The 10,943-nt window shown below is 45.9% G+C and overlaps 1 protein-coding gene across 1 annotated transcript in view; it reads right to left on the minus strand.

Annotated features, from left to right (window-relative positions):
* SEMA4A (semaphorin 4A) overlaps window positions 1–10,943 on the minus strand; it is a 53,215-nt gene that overhangs the window by 26,972 nt on the left and 15,300 nt on the right. The window contains exon 2 of the mRNA XM_033925649.1: window positions 3,421–3,728. The gene's annotated coding sequence lies outside the window, so the exon portion shown is untranslated. The remainder of the gene's footprint in view (window positions 1–3,420; window positions 3,729–10,943) is intronic.

Genomic DNA, 10,943 nt, shown 5'->3' on the forward strand with positions numbered 1-10,943 from the left:
ATCCAAATGAAAAACTGTTGATACATGGAAAGTTTGAACAGAGAAGAAGGAGATCTGCTACCATGAAACTCTAAAAATTCTAAAAAGAGTAATATATGGTTGCTCCAAAGACCCCTGAGGCAGGCTAAGGGCCGAAACACTGACAGTGTCGGGCCTCTTTCCTCTGGAATAAAGAAATATATTTGCCCCTTTATGAAAATGAGCTTCATGGTCATGTAAAAAGAAAGAGTTCTGGATAATTATAGGGGGGGGGGGGGAAACATTGAGAAACTTCTGGCTACACCTCTGCTTCCATACTGAATACAGCGAAATTAATTATTTATTTTAAAAAATCCATATATCATGCTTATCAAAAAAATCTAAGCATGTTATAACATTTTATACATGATAAAATATAAACCAACGAAAACACAGAGCAAGTTAGGAAAGCCTTAAGATGTTTTCTAAAAGACCATAAGGAATCCATCAGCTTTAACTGCAAAAGGAAGAGAATTCCTACATAAGAATGGGATCTTCTTTAAGACAGACTCAGAGAAACGAAAGGCGTCTTACACCAAGGAGATTCCCACTGCCACCAGCAGGCAGAGAATTCTGCTGGAAGGAGTAAGAGGGATATTTGTCCAGCTTTTTAAGTCTGTCAAACAACCAAAAGAAAGGGACTTGGGGGTAATGGTGGACAAGACAATGAAGCCGTCGGCACAGTGCGCAGCGGCCGCTAAGAGAGCGAATAGAATGCTAGGTATAATCAAGAAGGGTATTACAGCCAGGACGAAAGAAGTTATACTGCCGCTGTATCGGGCGATGGTGCACCCTCATCTGGAGTACTGCGTCCAATATTGGTCGCCGTACCTTAAGAAGGACATGGCGTTACTCGAGAGGGTTCAGAGGAGAGCGACACGTCTGATAAAAGGGATGGAAAACCTTTCATACGCTGAGAGATTGGAGAAACTGGGTCTCTTTTCCCTGGAGAAGAGGAGACTTAGAGGGGATATGATAGAGACTTATAAGATCATGAAGGGCATAGAGAGAGTAGAGAGGGATATAAAGAGAGAGAGAAAGGGAGACAGAGAGATAGAAAAAAAGAGAGAGAGAAAGGGAGAGAGACAGAAATAGAGAGAGAGAGAGAGAGAAAGATTGGAGATACTGGGTCTCTTTTCCCTGGAGAAGAGGAGACTTAGAGGGGATATGATAGAGACTTATAAGATCAGGAAGGGAATAGAGAGAGTAGAGAGGGACAGATTCTTCAAACTTTCAAAAAAAAAAAGAGAACAAGAGGGCATTCGGAAAAGTTGAAAGAGTACAGATTCAAAACGAATGCTAGGAAGTTCTTCTTTACCCAACGTGTGGTGGACACCTGGAATGCGCTTCCAGAGGGCGTAATAGGGCAGAGTACGGTACTGGGGTTTAAGAAAGGACTGGACGATTTCCTGCTGGAAAAGGGGATAGAAGGGTATAGATAGAAGATTATTGCACAGGTCCTGGACCTGTTGGGCCACCGAGTGAGCGGACTGCTGGACACGATGGACCTGAGGTCTGACCCAGCAGAGGCATTGCTTATGTTCTTAAGGCCTTAGAAACAAAACAGGTTAATGCAGTTAAGATGCGATTCAGAGGACCCATGTCCTGGAGTGAGCGCATCATTCACTTGGGATCATGCTTGTTCTCTGTCTGATGCCAGCTTTTCACTGGTTGGCGTGATCTGCTTTATTTCATTTCCATGTCTGCCCCGTTCTCTCTCTCTAAAAGGGACGGAGGCGGTCCAGAGGAAGGCTACTAAAATGGTGCGTGGTCTTCGTCATGAGGCGTATGGGGACAGACTTAAAGATCTCAATCTGTAGACTTTGGAGGAAAGAGATATGATAGAGACGTTTAAATACCTACATGAGTCGAGTCTCTTTCATTTGAAAGGAAGCTCTGGAATGAGAGGTCATAGGATGAAGTTAAGAGGTGATAGGCTTCGGAGTAATCTAAGGGTGGTAGATGCTTGGAACAGTCTCCCGGAAGAGGTGGTGGAGACAGAGACTGTGTCTGAATTCAAGATGGCCTGGGATAGGCAAGTGGGATCTCTTAGAGAGAGGAAGAGATAATGGTTAATGTGGATGGGCAGACTGGATGGGCCAATTGGCCTTTATCTGCCATCATGTTACAATGTTTCTATAACCATAAAGCTCTATGACCTCACAATGCAGGTGGAAAGAGCCTTAGCCAATAGGGAGAGGAGGAGATAGTGGATGCTGCGGATGGGCAGACTGGGTGGGGCCAATTGGCCTTTATCTGCCATCATGTTACAATGTTTCTATAACCATAAAGCTCTATGACCTCACAATGCAGGTGGAAAGAGCCTTAGCCAATAGGGAGAGGAGGAGATAGTGGATGCTGCGGATGGGCAGACTGGGTGGGCCAATTGGCCTTTATCTGCCATCATGTTACAATGTTTCTATAACCATAAAGCTCTATGACCTCACAATGCAGGTGGAAAGAGCCTTAGCCAATAGGGAGATAAGGAGATAGTGGATGCTGCAGATGGGCAGACTGGGTGGGCCAATTGGCCTTTATCTGCCATCATGTTACAATGTTTCTATAACCATAAAGCTCTATGACCTCACAATGCAGGTGGAAAGAGCCTTAGCCAATAGGGAGATAAGGAGATAGTGGATGCTGCGGATGGGCAGACTGGGTGGGCCAATTGGCCTTTATCTGCCATCATGTTCCTATAACCATAAAGCTCTATGACCTCACAATGCAGGTGTAAAGAGCCTTAGCCTATAGGAAGAGGAGATGCAAATGTTAAGAGCCTTAGCCAATTGGGAGAGGAGTGAACGCTGCGGATGGGCAGATTGGATGGGCCATTTGACCTTTATCTGCCATCATGTTTCTCTGTTTCTATAAGAGTCGATAGGCTCCGGAGTAATCTAAGGAAATAGTTTTTTACAGAAAGGGTGGTAGATGCATGGAACAGTCTCCCGGAAGAGGTGGTGGAGACAGAGACGGTGTCTGAATTCAAAAGGTCCTGGGATAGGCACGTGGGATCTCTCGGATGGGCAGACTGGATGGGCCGTTTGGCCTTTATCCGCCGTCATCTTTCTATGTTTCACGGTTACCAGTCCAAGAGCCCCTGAACAGTGCAGCCAGTTCAGAGCTTGCTTATACCCCGTTTGAGTTTCTTTAATGATCCCCAGTAGTGCCGTCACCTGCTCGCTCAATTACCTTTTGCAATTCTAGATTCGGCAGCCTGAATTAATGAACTGATGTAATCTATTCATACAACACATATATACCGGCCTTCAGAAACGTGTCGGGGGTTTCATTGTACAAGTTATCTTCACCAGTTCTGGGCTCAAGCCTTTGTGACTCAGCTTTGAGTCTTTGGACTTCATCGAATACCTACAAATACAGATCATGCAGCTCAGCGATACTTACATTTCAAACTCGAAAACCCATGACATCTGAATGCGCCTCCAAAGCTCAGTGGATCCATGACTGGCAAAGACCACGTACCGGTGATCTTCGTAGCAAATGCAGCTATGTCCCTCTCCTTCCAGCTGTTTCTGGGTCTCGCCACCTCTGGAGAGCAAGCGACACCAGAGCTTCTCACATCGGAAACAGAGAGCCCCGACTCGAGAGGAAGTTAATATCTTCTCTGTGTATCACCCGGAGGAATCAGGAAACCAGAAAATCCAGCCAGAAGCCAACAAGTTGCGACAGGCTCTCAGCTAGCTCTGTAACATCTGCACAAAAGAAAGAGGAAAAATGCATTGAAATACAGTAAAACCTCGGATTGCAAGTAACTTGGCTTGCAAGACAAGCAAAACATTTCATTAAATTTTAACTTGATATACAAGCAATGTCTTGCAATACAAGTACATACAGTATACACACAGCAGAACTGAGCCAATGGTTCTTCTCTCTGACACTGCGGGAGAATAGTGACTGTTCTCAATGAGCGAGGTCTTGCAATATAAGTACGTATAGTATTTTGGGTTGTGGAACGAATCATCTTGAGTTTCCATTATTTCTTATGGGGAAATTCACTTTGATATACGAGTGTTTTGGATTACGAGCATGTTTTCGGAACGAATTATTTTGTGCAATGACAAAATAATTACCGTGTTTCCCCCGAAAATAAGACAGTGTCTTATATTAATTTGGGGTCCAAAAAAACGTGTTAGGGCTTATTTTCAGGGGATGTCATTCTTTTTCATGTACAATTATCTCTCCCTTCCTCTCCTCCACCCCAATTCTTCCTCTTTCCTTTCTCTCCCCCCCCCCCTCCATGTGCAGTATCTTTCTATCCTTCCCTCCCATCCCCCTGACCCTCCCACCGTGAGACTGATATACCTCCGCTCCGAGGCCTCCAAAAACAGGGTGGGGATCGCTGAATTGACGAGTCTGATTTTTTTTGGGGGGGGGCAAATCAGGCAGCACTAGTGTCAGGGATGGAGTCGGGGACGGTCGGGGGAGGGGCTTCGGAGGTTGATCTTAACTAGGGCTTATTTTTGGGGGTAGGGCTTATAGTAGGAGCATCTTTAAAAAAAAACATCATGCTAGGGCTTAATTCCAGGATAGGTCTTATTTTCAGGGAAACAGGGCACAAATTCTGCCTTTTTTTTGTCCTGACTTAGGGCCCCTTTTTACAGAGCTGCGGTAGCGATTCTCCCGTGCCGCACGCACCGAAGCCCATAGGAGCTGAATGGGCTTCGGCGCATTTGCTTCAGGGTAGTCGCTACTGTGGCTTTCTAAAAAGAGCCCTTAGACTTTCTATAATTTCATAAATTAAACCCCTCCCCCCCCCCCCCGGCTAGGGCGTGTTAGCCATTATAGCGTGCATTAAATATTAGAGTGTCTTAGTAAAGAGGACCCCTCTATTGGCTTGCAATCCGTTTGCTGGAGGTGGAATTTGAGGGTTTTTTTTTGGGGGGGGGAGGGGAAGCTGTCCTGAATTTCAATTTTTTTAAAAAACCAACAACCCCAAGTTGGCACCTGTCCTATCAAATTTGATCTTTGCACTGCCGCAGTGCGATGGGAGTCTCGCATTCGTCCCTCACTGACTCATCTCAGCCCACCGTGCCCTGAAGCCACGGGTGCAGTGACTGACAGCTCGGAAAAGGGCGGTGCCTCCTCAGGTGCTGATGACATCAGAGCCCTAGCGGTGAGCAATCTTTTAGTCACCCTGACCTCCTGACCAGGGTAATTATCTTACCCCGCCTGCCGCTGACTCTCCTAATTACACGATTGGCACCATTTATACAACTGCCGAATTAAACACCACTGAAAGTGATGCTAAAGGGCATTTGCATATCTGGCTGTGCGCTAGCCAGTGGCAACAGAGCAGATGTTGATGACATCATCATAGTGCTGGCCTGAAACCTCACTGCAGCGTTCCGAGAATTCCTTTATCTAGTGCGAGCAGAGTGAGGTTTTTCAGGAGATCAGCGAGGGCCATGCGTCAGTTCCATCCACTCTTTGCAAATTTAATCTTGTGCATATTCATTGTAGAAATTCTGAAAGCCCAGGACAGATGGGGAATCCCCGGTACGGGAGAAGGAAAGTTCTGGTGGGATCTGAAGTTAGTGGGGGGTCTCTCGGGACAGTTGCTCAACCCTGCAAGCCTTGAACACTTTAAAAGTGTGAAAGGACAGAACTTGCGGGGATGGGACAGGGACAGAACTTGTGGGGACAGCATGGGGATGGAGATGCATCATCCCGCAGGAAAGGGAACAAATTTGTCCCCGTGTCATTCTCTAGTGCAGTGCTAGAGATACTGTCATATGAAATCTGCTGATCCAGTCCTGAGTTTGCACCATTGCATGCACCAATTTGTACTTTGTAGCATAATGAATGTGACAATCTCTGTCTGCAGTGGGCTAAAATCAGGACTGGATCAGCCGGTTCCTTATGACATGGAGTTAGATGGGAACCCCATTCAGGACCGCAAAGTGAACTTGGGGAAGCTCTGTTTAAAAACTTGATTGCTGTGCATGTGCAAACTGGCTCCACCGACTTCAAGACAGGTTGATCTAGTCCTGATTTTAACTCTCTCCCCCAGTGCATGTAGGGAATTGTAGTTCTGTTTTTTTTCCCACGGCGCTCCCTAAGGAAAGCTAAGAATTACAATTCCGTGCACACAAGAGGGCCAAACCAAGACTAGATAAACCTGGCTAAAGAAATGATCGTCCCGCTAGCCTGTTCTTTTGAGATGTATTTTCTTGAAGTGTGGGTTATGGAACTGGGAAGGGGGAGGGTTTTACATTCCAACCCTTGGACAGAAAGCTTCTTGTATCACAAAGAATAGGGACACCAAGGCCCTTGACGTCAAAGCTCAGAGGGGAGCTGGTTGGCTGAGATGAAGCGACTTTCTGCTAGCCCCAGGAACAGTCAGAGAGGGTCAATGTTCTGGGAACATTCCCGTCATTCTTGCATTCGGATTCAGATTCTTTTTTTTTTTGTTTTTAACCCTGTTTAATTGGAGGGCTGGCTCGAGTCCAGCGAAAGGACCAGCAATTGGAGAGAGGTCGGGGAATTTTTTTTTCCCTTAAGCTAATTCATTCAGCAACTCTTTTGGCAGCTGAAAACAGCTGAACTTGCTGGGTCTCAGAATGAAATCCTGATGGAGTTGCTGACAACAATGTATCTGGAAAAATTAATTGTATCTCGGGGGGGGGAAGGGGGGGTAAGGATCACAGATTTCTAGTGATTTATTCAGGCCTAACTGTGGAGAAAGCAACAGAAGAAAGTCCTACCCCTCTACAAAGCTGGCTCCCCCCGGCCCCCCCCCCCAAAGAAACATATCTGATTCTCTGCAGCCTTTTGGTACACTCTGATACCTTCAATGGTCACTTCAAAGCAAAGAAGCGCAGACCATAAGATAATGGAATCATTGAATATAAATTTGTATATATATATATAATCTCTCTAACGTACCTGGAGCAATGGGGGGATTAAGTGACTTGCCCAGGGTCACAAGGACCAGCGTGGGATTTGAACCCACAACCTCAGGGTGCTGAGGCTGTAGCTTTAACCACTGCCCCACACATACCCCTCAAAAGGGGACCTGAGTGGGTATACACATTTACATAAAATAATCAGAAGAAGTGAAGAATACCGTGGGATGGTCTATTCGTAAACCCAGCTCTCCTATCCAAGGAAACAGGCGAGCCCTTCGTAGATCATTGGAATTGCATCTGATTTCGGGTTGCCACAAGCTTTACGAGGGGCTGTTGAAAAGTTCTCAGCCCAACCAAGACGAGAATGATGTGAAGCAACTTATTCCACACTTTTCTAGACACTTTTCATGTCATATCATTAACGAAAAGCGTCAAGAAAAGTGTGGAATGGCTCGTCAGTTTCATGGCTCCACATCATTCACTTCTTGGCTGGGCCGAGAACTTTTCATTGGCCCCTCGTATTGTGATGTCATAATGCCTCATTCCACCAATGCCTGAGAGCCAGCCTCATCGGTGATGTCACAATGGCTTGGTTTCCTAGTGTCAAGAAAAGTGTGGAATGGCTCCACATCATTCACTTCTTGGCTGGGCCGAGAACTTTTCATTGGCCCCTTGTATTGTGATGTCATAATGCCTCATTCCACCAATGCCTGAGAGCCAACCTCATCGGTGATGTCACAATGGCTTGGTTTCCCTATACTTGTGTCCATTTTCTGAGCTTTTAAATAACAGGGTTGATAGCAATCCCTTATAAGCACTGACAGCTGGCTTCCCATATCTCCCTCTGCACATGCAATCATTATTCTGGGATTTTTCTGTGTGTGTTTATAATAAAATACAGAATTATGAAAATCACTGCCAGACAAAAGTCCGATTACTGCATTCCACAGCCCCTGTTATCTCTTCCCTTTCTCTACCAAAAGCAACAGTGTATCGAGAGACAAACAGGACCACTACATATCACTGTGGTTGCAACCAAGGGCGGGGAGGGGGGGAGGGGAGACTGCGTCAGTCTTCCAGAAAGCCTGCTTGGACCAGCATAGAGGATCCTTGACCTTTGGGAAAGCAGGGCCTAGAGCCAGAGATCCTCATGAGTTTGAAGTTAGGGCAATCTACCCAGTTCCAGACAGAAGATTTTAGGGCCAGTCCTGAATTTCAGTCAACCCCTAGTGCATTCTGGGACTTGTTTTTCAACTGGTGGAATCAGAGTACAAATCCCACCATGCAATATGATGTTAGTTAAAAACTAAAACCAGAAATGGACAAAAGAAATGTCTTCCTGGTACTGGGTGGAACACGTAGGCAAACATGATTTAATGAGACAGAATCAGCATAAGTTCAGCCAAGGGAGATCTTGCTTGACTTCTTTGAAGGTGTGAATAAGCATGTGGATAAAGGTTTCAGAAAGCTTTTGATAAAATTTCCTCATGAGAGGCTCCCGAATCATGGGATGGGTGGCAAAGTTCAGTTGTGGATTAGGAATTGGTTATCGGATAGAAAACAGAGGGTAGGGTTACATGGTCATTTTTCTCAATGGAGGAGAGTAAACAGTGGAGTGCCACAGGGGTCTGTAGGACTGGTGCTATTTAACTTATTTATAAATGATCTGGATATTGGAATGACGAGTGAGGTGATTAAATTTGCAGATGACACTAAACCGTTCAAAGTTGTTAAAACGCATGCGGATTGTGAAAAATTGCAGGCGGACCTTAGGAAATCGGAAGACTGGGCGTCCAAGTGGCAGATGAAATTTAATGTGGACAAACGCAAAGCGATGCACATTGGGAAGAATAACCTGAATCACAGTTACCGGATGCAAGAAAAGGATCTGGGTGTCATCGTAGACCATACGATGAAACCTTCTGCCCAATGTGCGGTGGCGGCCAAAAAAGCAAACAGGATGCTAGGAATTATTTAAAAAGGGATAGTTAACAGAACTAAGAATGTTATAATGCCCCTGCATCGCTCCATGGTGCGACCTCATCTGGAGTATTGCGTTCAATTCTGGTCTCCTTATCTCAAGAAAGATATAGCGGCGCTAGAAAAGGTTCAAAGAAGAGCGACCAAGATGGTAAAGGGGATGGAACTCCTCTCGTATGAAGGAAAGACTAAAACGATTAGGGCTCTTCAGCTTGGAAAAGAGACGGCGGAGGGGAGATAGGATTGAAGCCTACAAAATCCTGAGTGGAGTAGAACGGGTACAAGCGGATCGATTTTTCACTCTGTCCAAAATGACAAAGACTAGGGGACACTCGACGAAGTTACAGGGAAATACTTTTAAAACCAATAGGAGGAAATATTTTTTTCACTCAGAGAATAGTTAAGCTCTGGAACACGTTGCCAGAGGTTGTGAAAAGAGTGGATAGCGTAGCTGGTTAAAAAAAAGGTTTGGACAAATTCCTGGAGGAAAAGTCTATAGTCTGTTAGTAAGACATGGGGGAAGCCTCTGCTTGCCCTGGATTGGTGGCATGGGTTTTGGCCCGGTACTAATGACCTGGATTGGTCCACCCTGAGAACGGGCTACTGGGCTTCATGGACCATTAGTCTGACCCAGTAAGGCTATTCTTATAGGTCCTCTGTTAGGCTCAGTGGCTACCTGTCCCCTGTATAAATTCAGCCAGTCCAGGTTTTATTCCCCCTTATACTTGTGGGTCCATAATTTGTTCTGGTTTTTTTTTTTTAGGGAAACAAAACGGCAGTTCAGAGGTGAAACTGGGATAGAGTCGGCCTACCCCAAAGGGGTGGGCAGGTGCCTTCTCTCGTCACTTCTGCGCCTATCTGCTCTGAGGTTTCTTTTTGTCGGAGAAAGAGCTCCACGTAGCTAATTTTCCCTTCTGTTCCCATGGGAGGAAGCCTTTTCTAATAAGAAAAACAATTCATTAAGTCTAAGGTAGACTCCTCCAGCACCGCTTCTGGAAATCGCCCAAATCAGTACACAACCTTGTTGCCAGTTATTCTGAGGCTGGTATTGGATTTAGGAAATTGCATCCTTCTGGCCTTGTGGAACTAATATTCCCAACTTTCTTCCACATATTTAAAAATGATGTACTGTGTTCCCAGCTAAAAGTCATCCAGAGCTATATCATTTGAAATCAGTAGGGCAGGAACTAAGAAGGTAGCCAGACCAGGTTTCACCGGCCTCCCTTCGGGAACTTGGCCCTTTGGCTCCTATGGGGAGTGTGTGGTGCCGGGGTAGGGGACTCCGGTCCTCGAGAGCCGTATTCCAGTCGGGTTTTCAGGATTTTCCCCAATGAATATGCCTTGAAAGCGGTGCATGCAAATAGACCTCATGCATATTCATTGGGGGAAATCCTGAAAACCCGACTGGAATACGGCTCTCGAGGACCGGAGTTCCCTACCCCTGGGTTAGAGCCACAACCTCAGCACCCTGAGGTTGTGGGATCAAATCCCATGCTGCTCCTTGGAACCCTGGACAAGTCACTTAATCTCCCAATGCCCCCAGGTACTTCAGGAATGTAAACCACTTAAGCCAGGGCTGTCCAAGTCCGGTCCTCGAGATCTACTGCCAGGCCAGGTTTTCAGGATATCCACAATGAATATGCATGAGAGAGATTTGCCTGCACTGCCTTCTTGGTATGCAAATCTCTCTCATGCATGTTCATTGTGGATTTCCTGAAAACCTGGCCTGCCAGTAGATCTCGAGGACCGGACTTGGACAGCCCTGACTTAGGCTGTAAGCGGTTTAGAAATACCGAAATAAATGAAATCTTACAGCATATAAATGCCTTCAGTCAGGGGTGTCCAATGTCGGTCCTCGAGGGCCGCAATCCAGTCGGGTTTTCAGGATTTCCCCAATGAATATGCATTGAAAGCAGTGCATGCAAATAGATCTCATGCATATTCATTGGGGAAATCCTAAAAACCCGACTGGATTGCGGCCCTCGAGGACCGACATTGGACACCCCTGCCTTCAGTGATGTTCTAAACTTGTCTCTCTCTAAATCCCTCCAATCCGATTTCTTCCCCCATCTAACACGC

This window comes from Geotrypetes seraphini, chromosome 16 (genome assembly GCF_902459505.1).
Source record: "Geotrypetes seraphini chromosome 16, aGeoSer1.1, whole genome shotgun sequence".
NCBI lineage: Eukaryota > Metazoa > Chordata > Amphibia > Gymnophiona > Dermophiidae > Geotrypetes > Geotrypetes seraphini.